This window comes from Mustelus asterias, chromosome 13 (genome assembly GCF_964213995.1).
Source record: "Mustelus asterias chromosome 13, sMusAst1.hap1.1, whole genome shotgun sequence".
Classification (NCBI taxonomy): Eukaryota; Metazoa; Chordata; class Chondrichthyes; order Carcharhiniformes; family Triakidae; genus Mustelus; species Mustelus asterias.
Genome location: NC_135813.1, coordinates 87,483,342 through 87,501,443, shown reverse-complemented (window position 1 = coordinate 87,501,443; position 18,102 = coordinate 87,483,342). Strand labels below are relative to the sequence as shown.

Here is an 18,102-nt window from a genome sequence, read left to right as displayed (position 1 = left end):
AGATAGCCATATAAATAATTTTAAAGTGGCGCTCCATGGTGGCAGCTTGCCAATGGGAGGAAAGGAATGAAATCACCTTTCCATGGGAAATTTAGTTAATGACTTACTAGTCATGCTAGAGCAACAAGACGGGAAACATCAACCTTCAATCTTACTGTGTTCTCCACTAAGATCCATTGCACTAATCATTAGGGCAATTCTGGTTGGGCAAGCAGTAGATAAACCATTAACCTGTCTCCAAGCTCTCAGGACCTGGATAAGCAGCAGGGTGTGGCCATACAAAAATTGTGCGCATCTGTGGGAACCTGGTGGAGATTCTTAAGTGATGACAGATTTCATCGGACAACTGGCTTGACCAGATTACATTCGGAGAATGTATTCTCCGAAACCAAGCTTAGAATTGCAAGTGAAAACAAAGTGAATCTGAGAAGTCCGCTCACCCTTCAAAACTGGCAAAAACATGAACTGAAAGGAAAATGGAAATATAGCATCATCAGAAGGTACAGGACAGTTTTGTTGTGGTTGACAGACTCAAGGTACCATCACACTACAAAAAAAGCTTTAAATGAATACCAAGACCAGAACATGAGGTTTTTGCATCAAATGCTGAGTAAAATAGCGGATTCGATCAACAGTAAACATGCTTGCCTGCATGATTAAAACTGATGTGGACCAATCATGATCTTGTAAATTGAGTCTGTGTCTGCATATGATTTGTTTGTGAACACAAGTCCTCAATCACCTGATGAAGGAGCCTGAGACTCCGAAAGCTAGTGCCAAATAAACCTGTTGGACTTTAACCTGCTGTTGTGAGACTTCTTACTGTGATTAAAACTGAACACAGTAAGAGTTTTAACAACACCAGGTTAAAGTCCAACAGGTTTATTTGGTAGCAAATACCATTAGCTTTCGGAGCGCTGCTCCTTCGTCAGATGGAGTGGAAATCTGCTCTCAAACAGGGCACAGAGACACAAAATCAAGTTACAGAATACTGATTAGAATGCCAATCTCTAAACTGAACAGCAGTGAACATGTGGACGGTGGAGAGCTTGTTTAACAAGCTCGTCTTGTACACCATTTAGTCAATGTTCTCTTAAAAACATCTTTAACTCTCAAATTCAGTCACCTTTAAATTTTGCCAAAAATGTCAAACTGATTCCATTTCTCTGGCAGACTGAACCTAGCAGAGTCAAATTAGAATGTCCTGATCAACACCAAGCTGCACTTAAACACACATCCAAACTACCAAAACCACTCATTTTTATCTCTACAGTTATGTTAACTTTTTCAGGCTCACGAACACATTCCACCTTTCACAAATTCCAACTTCTTCCACCAAAAGTGTCACCCAAATCCTAATTTGCATTTCAATGGAAAGCCAATCCATTAACTTTAAAAACCTCATCTTCACACAAGAATTTGTGAATGGGTTTGACACCCCCTGAAGCGTTTTCCATCCTAGAATTCCACCACTCAGCTTTGCTGCTTTAGAGATACAATAATCCAGCCAAACCAGGTGTTCAAAAGCAGACTACATAATCTGCATCAATTACTCCTAATTCCTCTCCCACCATTGCTCGTCTCGAAGTTAAACTTACAATTCTCCCTCCAATCTACTCCTTTGTGAATCACAATATTAACATGTGGTAGCGCACTTCAGGCAGTGGCAATGTTTGGTCCACTACTTTTACCTCCTGCTGACTAAACATTCCTGCATTAAACATGGATATTTCACCAGAGCAAATTTAACAATGGCTTTCCAGAAGTACTATCAAAAGTGCACTTGTAGTATAAATTGGCTCCAAGTGAGCTGACCACACAAAGTCAATGTGGTTGAATGTTTCACAGGGAGCATTGGTCAGTGTAAATTGATGTTACAAACATTTGGAATTGCTGATATTTGAAATACTTCCAAAAACATTCACGACCAATTATGAAGTTGCAAATTTCCTCCAGTCAGTAAAAATCATATAACAAATGGACATGGATCATTAAAAGTTTTCACTGAAAATAAAATTCAAAAGGTTCCAATTTACTGCAACTTCTGTGCTGTTAAGAAATGTGAAGATGTGGAGATGCCGGCGTTGGACTGGGGTAAACACAGTAAGAAGTTTAACAACACCAGGTTAAAGTCCAACAGGTTTATTTGGTAGCAAAAGCCACACAAGCTTTCGGAGCTCTAAGCCCCTTCTTCAGGTGAGTGGGAATTCTGTTCACAAACAGAGCTTATAAAGACACAGACTCAATTTACATGAATAATGGTTGGAATGCGAATACTTACAACTAATCAAGTCTTTAAGAAACAAAACAATGTGAGCGGATGGATGGATTCCTGAGCGGTAAGGGAATTAAGGGTTATGGGGATCAGGCGGGTAAGTGGTACTGATCCACGTCAGATCAGCCATGATCTTATTGAATGGCGGGGCAGGCTCGAGGGGCTAGATGGCCTACTCCTGCTCCTATTTCTTATGTTCTTATGTTCTTATGAGTGGAGAGAGCATCAAGACAGGCTAAAAAGATGTGTATTGTCTCCAGACAAGACAGCCAGTGAAACTCTGCAGGTCCACGCAACTGTGGGAGTTACAAATAGTGTGACATGAACCCAATATCCCGGTTGAGGCCGTCCTCGTGTGTGTGGAACTTGGCTATCAGTTTCTGCTCAGCGACTCTGCGCTGTCATGTGTCGCGAAGGCCGCCTTGGAGAACGCTTACCCGAATATCAGAGGCCGAATGCCCGTGACTGCTGAAGTGCTCCCCAACAGGAAGAGAACAGTCTTGCCTGGTGATTGTCGAGCGGTGTTCATTCATCCGTTGTCGCAGCATCTGCATAGCTTCCCCAATGTACCATTCTCCAGCTTCCACCCTAAACACGTTAAAGAAGCCATCCCCTACGGACAAGCCCTCCGTATACACAGGATCTGCTCGGATGAGGAGGATCGCAACAGACACCTCCAGACGCTGAAAGATGCCCTCATAAGAACAGGATATAGCGCTCGACTCATTGATCAACAGTTCCAACGCGCCACAGCGAAAAACCGCATCGACCTCCTCAGAAGACAAACACGGGACACAGTGGACAGAGTACCCTTCGTTGTCCAGTACTTCCCCGGAGCGGAGAAGCTACGGCATCTCCTCCGGAGCCTTCAACATGTCATTGATGAAGACGAACATCTCGCCAAGGCCATCCCCACACCCCCACTTCTTGCCTTCAAACAACCGCACAACCTCAAACAGACCATTGTCCGCAGCAAACTACCCAGCCTTCAGGAGAACAGTGACCATGACACCACACAACCCTGCCACAGCAACCTCTGCAAGACGTGCCGGATCATCGACACAGATGCCATCATCTCACGTGAGAACACCATCCACCAGGTACACGGTACATACTCTTGCAATTCGGCCAACGTTGTCTACCTGATACGCTGCAAGAAAGGATGTCCCGAGGCATGGTACATTGGGGAAACTATGCAGACGCTGCGACAACGGGTGAATGAACACCGCTCGACAATCACCAGGCAAGACTGTTCTCTTCCTGTTGGGGAGCACTTCAGCGGTCACGGGCATTCGGCCTCTGATATTCGGGTAAGCGTTCGCCAAGGCGGCCTTCGCGACACACGACAGCGCAGAGTCGCTGAGCAGAAACTGATAGCCAAGTTCCGCACACACGAGGATGGCCTCAACCGGGATATTGGGTTCATGTCACACTATTTGTAACTCCCACAGTTGCGTGGACCTGCAGAGTTTCATTGGCTGTCTTGTCTGGAGACAATACACATCTTTTTAGCCTGTCTTGATGCTCTCTCCACTCACATTGTTTTGTTTCTTAAAGAAATGTGAAACCAGAAACATCTAGGTTTGTCTTCATTGAATACTTCACAGCAATAGCTCCATGAACTGTGACTCGTGGTGTGCCTCAGGGGTCAGTGCTGGGACCACAACTTTCCACAATATACATTAACGATTTGGAGGAAGGAACTGAAGGCACTGTTACTAAGTTTGCAGATGATACAAAGATATGTAGAGGGACAGGTAGTATTGAGGAAGCAGGGAGGCTGCAGAAGGACTTGGACAGGTTAGGAGAGTGGGCAAAGAAGTGGCAGATTGAATACAATGTGGAAAAGTATGTGGTTATGCACTTTGGAAGAAAGAATGGAGGCATAGAATATTTTCTAAATGGGAAAATGCTTAGAAAATCAGAAACACAAAGGGACTTGGGAGTCCTTGTTCAAGATTCTCAAGGATAGCATGCAGGTTCAGTCGGCAGTTAGGAAGGCAAATGCAATGTTAGCATTCATGTCGAGAGGGCGAGAATACAAGAGCAGGGATGTACTTCTGAGGCTGCATAAGACTCTGGTCAGACCCCATTTGGAGTATTGTGAGCAGTTTTGGGCCTCGTATCTAAGGAAGGATGTGCTGGCCTTGGAAAGTGTCCAGAGGAGGTTCATAAGAATGATCCCTGGAATGAAGAGGTTGTCGCATGAGGAACGGTTGAGGACGCTGGGTCTGTACTCGGAGTTTAGAAGGATGAGATGGGATCTTATTGAAACATACAGGATACTGCGAGGCCTGGATAGAGTGGACAGAGAGGATATTTCCACTAGTAGGAAAAACTAGAACCAGAGGGCACAACCTCAGGCTAAACGGACAATCCTTTAAAACAGAGATGAGGAGGAATTTCTTCAGCCAGAGAGAGTAGTGAATCTGTGGAACCCTTTGCCGCAGAAGGCTGTGGAGGCCAGGTCATTGAGTATCTTTAAGACACAGATAGATAGGTTCTTGATTAATAAGGGGACCAGGGGTTAAGGGGAAAAGGCAGGAGAATAGGGATGAGAAAAATATCAGCCATGATTGAACGGTGGAGCAGATTCGATGAGCCGAGTGTTCTAATTCTGCTCCTATGTCATATAGTCTATGTCGAAACCTCTGGCAGGTTCAGGAAATTGCCATTGCCAAAGTACTTACACTGGGGGAAAAAAATAGTAGTCACGAGCTTCTTAAATTTCAGGAACTGCAAAGGTTGCAGAAGTAAAAAAAAATGCTAACAAAAAAATTCCCCAAATACATTCTGCCTACCATTTGCAATTTTATACTCTGCGTTACTTGATTTTTACTGAAAATCAAATTCATTTCCACCGCCTTATTTTTGAAAACAGTTTTAAACCAATTCTCCCCATTCAAATTTATTGTTAATTTCAATTGCAGATGCAAAACATTTTAACAACAAAAACACTTCATTGCCAATGTGAATTGCGACCCTAAATACCATATTTTCACCCAATTTAAAATCCACAATGTAAAGATAAGCCTGGTAGCCTTGATATTAAATGCATACAGAAGGGACTTTGCCAAGCAGAAGTAGTTAGCAATGACTCAGGAACTTCCAAGAAGAGCAAAGGCCATGTGGTGTCTTTTACAATCTTAAATTTTGTGCTGTGTGACCTCTCTGGTTAAAAAATCTGCACTCTATGATAATTGGCATGCTCAATATAGTTTTGGAATTGTTACATAAAAAGAGAGGAATGGTTCAATCACGCACTAATAATATCCCTGAAATTATATACCAACAGCTATCACCTTTGTTACACCAATAGTCAAGATCCAAACAAGGGCAAAAGGGTTTAGAGGTTTCAGTCTGCAATGTTTGATCAACATAATACTAAACTCCACTTTCTCAGCAACTATGCGGTATGAGTAGGCAGCTGTGTGCAGAGTGCAGTCACATAACTGAACAGCTGCAAGTAGCCAAATGGCAGCATCGCTCCAGTACACCGCAACAATTATTTGCAGCCTCACATCAAGTTACAGTTATGCATTCTCCAATGTTTCAATAATAGCCTGAATTTTGTGCATCTATTGTAGCAAAACACCCCAAAGGGCTTCACAGGAGCATTATCAAAACAAAATTTGGCCTCAAGCCACACAAGATCAAATGAGGCCATGTGAGTTGAACTGAAGGACAAAAAAAAAGGAGCAATCATACTGCAAGTGTAGTATAGAATCCAAAACAGTTAGATAGAGATAGGAGATCACTCGGTGTGGGCAGATTGTTTAGTGCTAGGATTTCAATTACACTATTAACTGGAGGAGAAAACATTGATATAAAATGATTTAGAGGGTACAGCATTGTTAAAAAGCATTCAGAGTATTTTAGCCAGTATGTAACAAGCCTGAGAAGAGATGGGCACTGCTGGACTTAGAAAATGAATCTCGTCAGGTAGAAGAGCATTTTGATTGTCGTCATCACAATTCAAATAGTTGTAAAAAATAATAGATCAAGAGTAAATTATTAAATTAGAAGAAAGGCCGTTTTTCCAAGTTGAAATGTGATTTAGCAAAAGTGGACTTTACAAAGCTACTTGAAAGTCAGTGGCAGATCAGTGGGCGACATTTAAAGTGAACATAAAGTCAGTTGGTAAGTTGCGGTAACATGAAAATGAAGGAATTTAATAACTGGGAATATGTTCTAGTGAATGTATTAAGAGAGCAAACTATTTTTAAATGGGAATGCGTGGTTTAGCCCAAGAACACTGTAAACAGATATTTACCCAAGAAGTGGATAACAACAGCACATAGCATATCATGAGTTAAAGCACAAATAGAAAAGCTTCAAATAGAAGACAAGGGTGAATTTCACACTTAGATTCTAAAAGGGTGAGCTCATGCGAGAAACACCATTCAGAGGGATCTCAAAGACAAGCAGTTCAGATAAGTAAACATGAAAAGAAAAAGCAGTACATCAGTGGCAGGGTTCATCCTATATGGGGAGCTAAGTTGAGCTGAGCAGAGCAGAGTTGATCAAAGATCACAACCACAGCCAGCCGGTGCCTGGAGAATCTTCTTTGAAACACCAGTTGTTTCTAGTCTAAAACAAAAGCAATCCCCAAACGTGATAGAAGTACCAAGTGTAGTAACTACTGCTGGATTTGGCATATAGTTTTAAAACCTATGGGATATTATTTGAGGTTCAGTTCTGAGTTTAGGAAAATAAAGGGGTTTGGAACTAAGTCAATTTAACAATATGTGTAACCATTATTTTAGTTTGACTGCATGTTTGTTTTTAGTTACTTTTTTGTTGCGTTTTTACGGTTTAATAAATATTTTTATTACAAGACTTTTACCTAACTGTGCTTCAAATCTTTCCTTATATTATACCAAATTGCCAAAAATAGTTAGAAACCAGCATTCCAAATTTCCCTTCTGGGAACCCAAACTTTTCTAGCCACAGAACCCTCTTGACCTCCCAAGAGCACTTGGAAGGAACCCTTGAGAAACATTATTACATTGAAAAAATAAATCACAGAAAATGATTATTGCACAGAAAGTACAATGTTTTTCTATGATATATGCATACATTTAGAACAAAAAAGTTCTGTTCTTCAACAAATATGCCCAAGTTATTTTTGTTGTTTTTAATGGGAGCACCCAATCTCAACCGTTGAGCCCATGAAAGGGCCCTGACGTTCCACAGAACCCAATCTGGAAATCCTGGTATTAAACAATGGCTACATTCTTAAGAGTTCAGAACAAATTTGCTTACGCAAAGAATAAGGGTGGACTTCCAAATCCGTAATCCCCATCCCATCCACGCCAGATTTCAAAGAACAAACATAGGAGGTGGCATAAGGGAAGGATGTCTGATGCCAAGAGCTCTACATTGAAACCCTAAAAGGAGTACAGGGAGATGTAGCAAAGGCTGTGCCCCTGACAAAAATTCTGGTTGTCGTACTGAAAACAGGTTCTCAGACTAGCAACCCCACTCCTCCAACAAAGTTATACCAGTCAAGCTACAACACTGACATTTACACAACAAAGTGGAAAGTTATCTATGTTCTTTCTTAGCACTGCTGCCTCACAGCGCCAGGGACCCCATGCTTGCATGTGTTTCTTCCTGGTGCTCCAGTTTCCTCCCACAGTCCAAAGATGTGCGAGTTAGGTTGATTGGCCATGTTAAATTGACCCGAGACAGGATGTGGGGTTATGGGAATGGGGCCTGGGTGGGATTGCGGTCGGTGCAGACTCAATGGGCCAAGTGGCCTCCTTCTGCACCATAGGGTTTCTATGATCCTTTCCACAAAAAGCAGGACAAATCCAATCCAGCCAATCACCATCCCATAAATCTATTCCTAATTGTTTGGCGTGCCCACATGTTAACTTTCTTTGATGCTTGTACAAGGTCACCCAGCTCCAAGAATACCAACATTTCCCAGTCTCACTACTAGAAAAGAAACATTCTGCTCTTCTACATTTTCTACCAAAATGGATAATTTCACCTTTCTGAACACTTCAGAATTAATTTAGGAGATCTGCTTTTCATTTGCTCAAGTATCCTTTAAATACTCGTGCATATACAAAACAATTACTCTTCTTAATTTCTCTTTCTTTTTAAAAAAATGCATCATCTGGGATGCTGCACACCATATGGGATTCACATTCATTGACATAAAAGCAACGGTTGATTCCTCTGATACTTAATCTCCAATTAAAACTAGACACAAGGATGAACAAATCTGATATGACTACTTAGATATAATGAATAATGGTTGGAAAATTCTATGTATAATTTTAAAATTTGCTTTAATCACCGTTCATACAAGTGGTAAATAATCAAGCTGTGGGATAAATGGAACTGCATAGTCATCCTTTCTCCCCAGCTGTCCAAATTAAGCCAACCGCCTTTCTTCAAAGTTAAGTGTCTAGTCCAAGAGAGTACTTGCAACTCAAGTATTTTTTATTCCTTCAAATCTATTCAAAAAAAGGCTCCCTTGACATTCAATGCATTTACCAGGAGAAAACATGAGGACTGAACCACACAGGTCCAGATGTATGCCAGGAATAAGAAGTGTAATAGCAACTGGTCTCAAGAATGATCCATCGCGTAAGAGAAAACCCAAATTCCCACTCCTGCCTGGCATCCAGCAACCACTCACATATACTACATGTATATTGGGTAAAAACACAAATGCACTCTTTGCTGCGCCATTTGCGTTTGAACAGCTTATTAAAACTCATGTAAAAGACAGTCATCTGCAAGTATAAAACTTGCGAGAAATCCCAGCAAGAAATTGTTCAGAACAAGAGGGATGGGAAGTGTGCTGTCATAGAGTCAGAGGTTTACAGCATGGAAGCAGGCCCTTCAGCCCAACTTGCCCATGCCGCCCTTATTTTTTTTTTTTAAAACCCAAGCTAATCCCAATTGCCCGCATTTGGTCCATATCCCTCTATACCCATTGTACCCATGTAACTATCCAAATGCTTTTTGGGTTCAATCTACCAAAATGCATTACCTCGCATTTGTCTAAATTAAACTCCATCTGCCATTCATCAGCCCACTGACCCAATTGATCAAGATCCCACTGCAATTGGAGATAACTTTCTTCACTGTCCACTATGCCACCAATCTTGGTGTCATCTGTAAACTTACTAACCATGCCCCCTATATTCTCATCCAAATCATTAATATAAATGACAAATAACAGTGGGCCCAGCACTGATCCCCGAGGCACACCGCTGGTCACAGGCCTCCAGTTTGAAAAACAACCCTCTACAACAACCCTCTGGCTTCTGTCAAGAAGCCAATTTTGTATCCATTTAGATACCTCACCCCGGATCCCGTGAGATTTAACTTTATGCAACAACCTATCATGCGGTACCTTGTCAAAGGCCTTGCTAAAGTCGATGTAGACAACTAGTGCTGGTGGAAAAGAGATTTCTTTTTTAAAAACATGAAATAAAACTTAAATATTGCCATTTCAATTGCAATGATCAAAGATGGAAAATTATCACAGCACAAAAATTTAAATCTTACAATTGACTTCTCTCAACTTGAACTTTTTCCTGAAATAGAAGTGGAGTCGAAAGCGTCAACATGTACCACGGCCAAGAGTGTATAAAGCAGTGGCACACATATATTGACTGCAATGTCATGAATCTTTACTTTCCTAATTTAGATACACAACCGTTCAGAGCCCTCAAATTGCACATGTTCAGGCATCACTGGTCTTCATATTCAGAGATGTGGAGATGCCGGCGTTGGACTGAGGTAAGCACAGTAAGAAGTCTCACAACACCAGGTTAAAGTCCAACAGGTTTATTTGGTAGCAAATACCATATTCAGATTCAGAGCACAGTTGAATTTAATGTTTCAATTGGCATACTGCAAAAACACAACTTGAGGCATCAATTCCAGTTCCACAAATTCAGAAATGTATACTGCACAGAGCAACTGATTCACCAAGTTCCTCAGACTACAAAAGAGTGAATTTAAAAACACTGCACAACTAGCATACTTCTAACTTAGCAAAATGTTTCCCCAACCAACCCTAATTAAAAGGGACAATGACCAAAACAGAACCCTCAACCCAAGTGTCATTTATCTGTTCTCTAAACAGCTTACCTGCTGATTTAAGGTGAAGAGTCATGTTGAAATAATTTAAACTTGGCTATAAAAAGTTGCTGCCATAGAATAAAATAGTACTAGTCTGTCGTCAAGATAGAAAAAAAAACATTTAGTGTATTGGTTGACATACAGGGTCTCTCACACCCACCCACTGCCAGTGAAAACAGAAAATTTGGCATTCAGCCAAATCTCCATTCACTGCAGCAGGACTGGAGAATCCCAACTAGGGACATGGTCGGAGAATTCCAGCCGTAATAATCCTACAGAATCGAATGGTTAAAATCTACATTACAAAATTCAAATTCATAATCAGTGAGTAATGAATGATTTAACGGCTTCATTTTTCCACTGGAATTATTTACCCCTTAAAATGTTTGTCTGCAACACATTGCTGCTCAACTGTCACTGAGTGATAAGGCACAGGATCCCACACAGTTCCTCTTATGGTAAGCAGCAGCTGGGATGGAATACATGACAGCATTCCACAAGCCAAGTTGCCTCAAAATATAAAATGTAATCAAGTCAGCAGCAATTCATTTTTTAAATTTGGTTTCAGATGGTTCTATTTGTGCCAATGTGTACAATTGAATTAAAACTTAATAGCTTTCAGTGAATACAGAAATAACATTTCTTCAGGCTTCTCATTACAAGCCACTGTGCTACACATTGCTAGCATTCACACCTCCTTCAGTCATTTTTTTTACTTGTCAAATTACCACTCTTTGGCTTGGCACCACAAAATCCTGTCATTTAATCTTTCCGATCATCCATGCCATCATAGGCCTTCTCTATTATTCTACCCTCTTTTATTCAACATCTATTCCATGTCTAACTTTTCCCATGATGTGGAGATGCTGGCATTGGACTGGGATGGGCACAGTAAGAAGTCTCACAACCACCACGTTAAAGTCCAACAGGTTTATTTGTAGTCACAAGCTTTCGGAGCGCTGCTCCTTCCTCAGGTGCCTGATGATGGAGCACCGTACCGAAAGCTTGTGATTCCAAATAAACCTGTTGGACTTTAACCTGGTGTTGAGAAACTTCTTACTGTAACTTTTCCCAGTTCTGGTGAAAGGTCAGACCTGAAATGTTAGCTGTTTCTCTCTCCATTGATGCTACGAGGCCTGAGTTGCAATTTGTTTTTATTTCAGATTTTCATTGTTTGCAATATTTTGCTTTTCAGCTATACAAAGTTGGTTATTTTCACTTCTGCATGCCTACCTTGTAATTTACATCATAATCAGCTACACTTTATAGCTCCTTTAATGGATTTACTATCAACCTATAATTTGGCTCATATCATTTAACAAATTATATTTATATAGTGCCTTTAATGTAATCAAACAGTTTCAGAAGCATTATAAAGCATGACACTGGGACACACAGGGAGCTATTAGGTCAGAAGACCATAAGCTAGTTCAAAGAGAGGTTTTAAGGAGCAGCATGAGGTAGAGAGGCAGCTATGTGCAGGGAGGATTTTCCAGAAACAGGTGCCGAGGCAATCAAAGGCACAAGCACCAACAGTGGGTGCATCAATTAAAATTGGGGATGCATAAGAGACCAGAAATAATGGAGCACATATCTCAGGAGGCTGTGGGCTGGAGAAAAATACATAGATGTGCAGGGGTACGGCTATGGAAGGATTTGAAAATGAATCAGAATTTTGAAAGCAAAACGTTTTGAAAGCAAGTTTGACTTGGAGATAATGTAGGTCAGCAAGTGCAGGGATGATCCAGGAACAAGTCTTGAAGCATGTTAAGACACAGTCAGTAGCGTTTGAGATTACTTCAAGTTTATGGAGACAAGAATGTGGAATACTAATTGGGGTCTTCTGGAAAGGTCCACAGTTACAAAGGCACAAATGAGGATTTCAACAGATCAGTTTTATGGAGGTGGAGATAAGCAGTATTAGGGACAGCACAACCAAGGTCAGAAGCTCACCTTGGGACCAAATGTGACATCAGGGTTCTGAACAGACTGGCTTAATCTCAGCCTGCTGCCAGGGAGATTGAGTTGGTAGCAAGTGAGCAAAGTTTGGAGCAGGGACTGAAAACAACAGCTTCAATATCTCCAGTATTAAAGAGGAAATTTCTGCTGAGAGTGTACTGGATGTCAGATAAAGAGTATGATAATTTAACAACAGCAGAGAAGCCGAAAGAAATGATGGTGAACTAGAGCTGGGTACCTTCAGGGTACATGTGAAAACTATCAATGTGTCTTTGGATGATGTCACCGAGGGGCAGTATGAAGTTGAGAAATAGGAAGGGACCAAGGATAGATCCTTGGGGGGCCACAGGGGTAACTGCGCAGGAGCAAGAAAAGCCATTGAAAATGATTCTCTGGCTCCAATTAGATAAAGAATGGAACAAGGTGAGGGCTGTCCCATCCAGCTGAATGACAGTGGAGGAGGATGGTGCGGTCAAACATGTTAAAGCTGCACACAGATTGAGGAAGGAAAGTTTAACTTTATGACAGTCACGAAGGGTGTCATTTGTGACTTTGCCAAGACTTGTTTCAGTGCTGCAGGAACACACATTTGATTGGAGGGATAGGTTGGGGAAGCAGCCTGAAAGGAAGTTTGGTCAGGTGGGTTAGTGGAAAGGAGGAGAGTAGTTTGTCTCAACCTTGGTGATGAGGCAGCCAATGAGCTACCTGCAATTGGAACTCTTTCCACTATAGAGGGGGACTTTAAAATAACTTCCTTTAATGCCCCCCCCAACCCCTCTAAAGTGTATTTATTAGTGTCACAAATAGGCTTACATTAACACTGCAATAAAGTTACTGTGAAAATCCCCGAGTCGTCAGGCTCCATACAGACGATGATCCAAGCCGGAAATTGAACCTGGGTCCCTGGTGCTGTGAGGCAGCAGTGTTAACCACTGTGCCACCGTGCTGCCCCATATTGGTGGGCAATGATCATCTACGAGATGATCATTGCCCACCAATATGGGACAGCACGGTAGCACAGTGGTTAGCACTGCTGCTTCACAGCTCCAGGGTCCCGGGTTCGATTCCCAGCTCGGGTCACTGTCTGTGTGGAGTTTGCACATTCTCCTCGTGTCTGCGTGGGTTTCCTCCGGGTGCTCCGGTTTCCTCCCACAGTCCAAAGATGTGCAGGTTAGGTTGATTGGCCAGGTTAAAAATTGCCCCTTAGAGTCCTGAGATGCGTAGGTTAGAGGGATTAGTGGGTAAATATGTGGGTTGGGCCTGGGTGGGATTGTGGTCGGTGCAGACTCGATGGGCCGAATGGCCTCCTTCTGCACTGTAGGGTTTCTATGATTCTATGAGAGAATATCTAACCGTTTCTCTATGATGTTCAATGGTATTATCACTCAATTCCCTATCTACATTGTGGGAGTTAGCATTGACCTGAAACTGAACTGAACATTTCAGGCAGCACAGTGACACAGGGTTGGTACTGCTCCTCATTGCACTAGGGACCCAGGTTCTATTCCAGCCTTGGGTGGAGTTTGCACGTTGTGTGGAGTTTGCACGTTTGCCCTCTGTCTGTGCGAGTTTCCTCCAGGTGCTCTGGTTTCCTCCCACAGTCCAAAGACGTGCGTGTCTGATAAGGGGCATTTTAGCATGGCCACTCTCAGTGTTCAAAGATATAAACTTTGAGCTACAAGAGCAGGTCCAAGGTTGGGAATTCTGCAGTGAGTAACTTAGCGCCCGACTCCCCAAAGCCTGTCAACCATCTATAAGGCACAAATTAAGAGTGATGGTATGCACTCATCCAGGCAAGAGGAGAGCAACTCCAACAGCTCTCAAGAAGGATAAAGCAGCCTGTTTGATTGGTACCCCTTCACCACCAATAAAACGTCGCAACAGTGTGCACCAAGTATGAGACGCAATTCAGCAACTCACAGACTCCATCGGCAGCACCTTCCAACCCCATGACCTCGATCATCTAAAAGGACAAGGTTAATAGATGTATGTGAACACCACCACCTGCAAGTCCCCTCCAAGTACACACCATCCTGACTTGAAACTATATCACCCATTCCATCGCTGTTGCTGGATCAAAATCCTGGAGCTCCCTTCCTAACAGGATTGTGGGTGCACCACTGTGGTTTGAAAAGGAGGCTCAACTGCTTTTCCAAGGGGAAATAAGGTGAGGCAATAAATGTTAGCCAAGCCAGCGACATTCACATCTTCTGCATGGTTTTTTAAAAAATCCCTTCAGTACTTCGCAACCAACAATAAATTGACATCAAAGGAATCTTGGCTTCAATGTGACAAACCATGAAACAGTTTTGAGGTACTAGTAGTGTAGGGATTGCAAAGAAGGTGAACAGCAGTGTAGGGATTGCAAAGGTGGTGAATAATTTATCAAATTTACAACCTAAAATCTAATTTTCAAGAAAGGGTTCCAAGTAGCCTGCAAGATGACCAAACACAGCAAAAGTTGTGTTTTAAAAACTTCCACTTTTCAAAGTTCTGATATGATTTTAAAAATCCTGTGCAAGAGAAATATTTAACATCCATTAGCAACACGTTCCCTTCAGGTGGCCGGTAACCAAATTGAGAGATATCGGCAAAAACAACATTTGCAAGAAAAAACTCTTGTTTTTTGAAGTCTGAAAACATCCTTTATTTTCTGTAGTTTATTTTGCTCAGCTCCTTGTCCAAATTGCGTAATTCAGTTAAGCAACAGATACCAATGGGAAAATATAATTTCCTGCAAGATTGTGAAGAAACTGAGTACCAATACTGTTACTGACCATTGTGCAATATAAAAGGTATCGACACCTACCTTGTGTGTTACTCGAGAAAATCCTCAGATGCTGAACATTAGACTCAAGTGATCAAGACCGTTCTTCCGAAAACTTGCTGCACTAAAAAAAAGAATCAGCCATGAGATCCCATCACCTAAAGATTAGAATCGTAGAATCATAGAATTGCTATAGTGCAGACGAAAGCCATTCAGCCCAAGTCTGCATCAACTCTCTGAAACAGCATCCCACCCAAGCCATCCCTTCAGCCCTTTCCCCAGAACTACATGCATTTGCCATGGCCAGTCCATCTAACCTCATCTCTGGGCTGTGGGAGGAAACCGGAGTAAACCCAGGCAGACGGGGAAAATGCACAAACTCCACACAGGCAGTCAAGGCCACAATCGAAGCTGGATCCCTGGTGCTGTGAAGCAGCAGTGCTAACCACCATGCCACCCCGACTACTAAATAAGCAACTAATTTAACTGATTTAACCTTTAAATGGCAGTTGTACAATAAAACTATGAACTTGTTACTCTTCCCACAGATTTTGCTTCCAAGTTCAGATTTACAATGGATTTTGGTAAGCCATTATCAAATGAAGTCCATTTAGATACCAATAAAATCTATACATGCAAACGTTACGTCATTTGAGTGCAGTATTGCGAAGTTGAAATGAAAGCAAACACTTTTGCTCAACTCAACCTATTCTATGCAAGAGCTCAACTGCAGACGAACCAGACTAACAAAAAATAGTGAAAAGAGCAACAACAGAACAATCTGTACACCAATGAAATCCAAGCTCTCCAGCTCCCATCATTCCTTCAATACCCTGAAATGCATCTTACCTCGGCTTGGCGCTTTGTCAACTTTAAGTACCGACAATCTATTCAGCACTTCATTCTGAATTTTGAGCCCTTATATGGACAGTTTCTCTGTCTCCGTGGCCTGGGGAGCATCGAGCTGCTTGGTAAAAATGGATGTGAAGTATTCATTTAATATCTCAGCAAAGCCCCCAGATTCCGTGGAGATTCCTTTTTGGTCCCTAACCACCCCTACTCCATTTATCAGCCTTCTACTATTTATACACCTATGGAAGACATTGGGATTCCCCTTTGGCTGCCAGTCTTTTCTCAATCTCTCATGATTTCTATGCTTTTTCATCTCACCACTGAACCTTCTGTATTCCTCCTCTAGGTTCTCAACTGTGTTTGCAACCCAGCACCTTTCACAAGCACACTTTTTCTTCCTCATCATCATGTCTTATCTCCTTTTTAATCCAGCAAGCTCTGGATTAGTTTCCCTTTGAAGGAAATATACCTTGATTGTCTTCAACAATGGGTGGATAACGGGGAACCGGTGGAGGTGGTGTATTTGAATTTCTAGCAGACATTCGACAAGGTGCCACACAAAATGCTGCTGCATAAGATAAAGATGCACGGTGTTACGGGTAATGCTTTAGCATGGAAAAAGGTTTGGTAAACTAACAGGAAGCAAATAGTGGGGATAAACAGGTGTTTTTCTGGTTGGCGAGCAATGACTAATGGTGTGCCTCAGGGATCAGTGTTGAGACCGCAATTGTTCACAATTTACATAGATGATTTGGAGTTGGGGACCAAGTGTAGTGTGTCAAAGTTCGCAGATGACACTAAGCTGAGTGGTAGAGGAAAGTGTGCAGAGGACACAAAGTCTGCAAAGGGATAGAAATAGTTTGAGTGGGTGAGGGTCTGGCAGATGGAGTATTATGTTGGTAAATGTGAGGTCATCCATTTTGGTAGGAACAGCAGCAAAATGGACTATTATTTAAAAGATAAAAAATGCAGCATGTTGCTGTGCAGAGGGACCTGGGTATCCTTGTGCATGAATTGCAAAAGGAGGGTTTGCAGGTGCAGCAAGTAATTAAGGCAAATGGAATTTTGTCCTTCATCGCGAGAGGGATGGAGTTTAAAAACAGTGAGGTTATGTTGCAGCTGTACAAGGTGCTGGTCAGGCCACACCTCGAGCACTGTATACAGTTTTGGTCTCCTTACTCAAGAAAGGATATACTGGCACTGGAGGGGGTGCAGAGGAGATTCACCAGGTTGATTCCAGAGTTGAGAGGGTTGGCTTATGAGGAGAGACTGAGTATACTGGGACTATATGCATTGGAATTTATAGAAACATGTAAGATTGAGGGAATAGATAAGATAGAAGCGGGGAGGTTGTTTCCACTGGCAGATGAAAATAGAACTAGGGAGCAAATTTAGTTGAGAAGGAACCTCTTCACCCAAAGGGTTATGAATCTGCGGAATTCCCTGCCCAGTGAAGCAATTGAAGCGACCTCGTTGAATGTTTTTAAGGCAAAGATAGGTAGTTTTTTGAACAGTAAAGGAATTAAGAGTTATGGTGAGCTGACGGGTAGTGGAGCCGAGTTCACGAAAAGATCAGCCATGATCTTATTGAATGGCAGAGTAGGCTCAAGAGGCCAGATGGCCTGCCAATCCTGTGCCTACTTCTTAAATTAGCCTCAGCTACATTTTTTTCCCGTTAATCTTTCATTCCAGTCTAACCAGCCCAGCTCCATTCCTGCCCCACAGATGTTGGCTCTCCTGTTAATTATTTTTACTCTGGTCTGCCTATTTATCCTTTTTCATGATCATCCTAAACCTTAGAACACAATGATCACCATCACCTAAATGCTCCCCCACTGATACTTGATTTACTTAGCTCACCTCATTTCCAAGAACCATGTCGATCAGTGCCTTTCATGTTGGACTGCTCACATACTGCAGTCAAAATATTTCCTAAACACAATTTAGGATCTTTTTGCCCTCTCCATTCTTTACACCATCACTGTGACAGTCTAAGTTCAAGCAATTAAAGTCCCCCATTATAACTACAAGGTTTGCATCTCTGTAATTTCCATTTAGAAGTCTGAGAAAAGTCCCAAGGTTTTCTAACACGAGTTACCAAGCAACTTCTCCTTAACACATCTGTGCATGGCTACTG

At 42.0% G+C, this 18,102-nt stretch overlaps 1 protein-coding gene across 20 annotated transcripts in view; it reads right to left on the bottom strand.

Annotated features, from left to right (window-relative positions):
• Positions 1–18,102, bottom strand: part of arvcfb (ARVCF delta catenin family member b) — a 322,152-nt gene that overhangs the window by 203,278 nt on the left and 100,772 nt on the right. For 10 of the 20 annotated variants that reach the window (XM_078227226.1, XM_078227206.1, XM_078227208.1 and 7 more), the window contains one exon: positions 15,156–15,237. The exons of 2 other annotated variants lie outside the window; for them this stretch is intronic. The gene's annotated coding sequence lies outside the window, so the exon portion shown is untranslated. The remainder of the gene's footprint in view (positions 1–15,155; positions 15,238–18,102) is intronic. 8 more of the 20 variants (XM_078227219.1, XM_078227207.1, XM_078227209.1 and 5 more) reach the window with 1 other exon arrangement.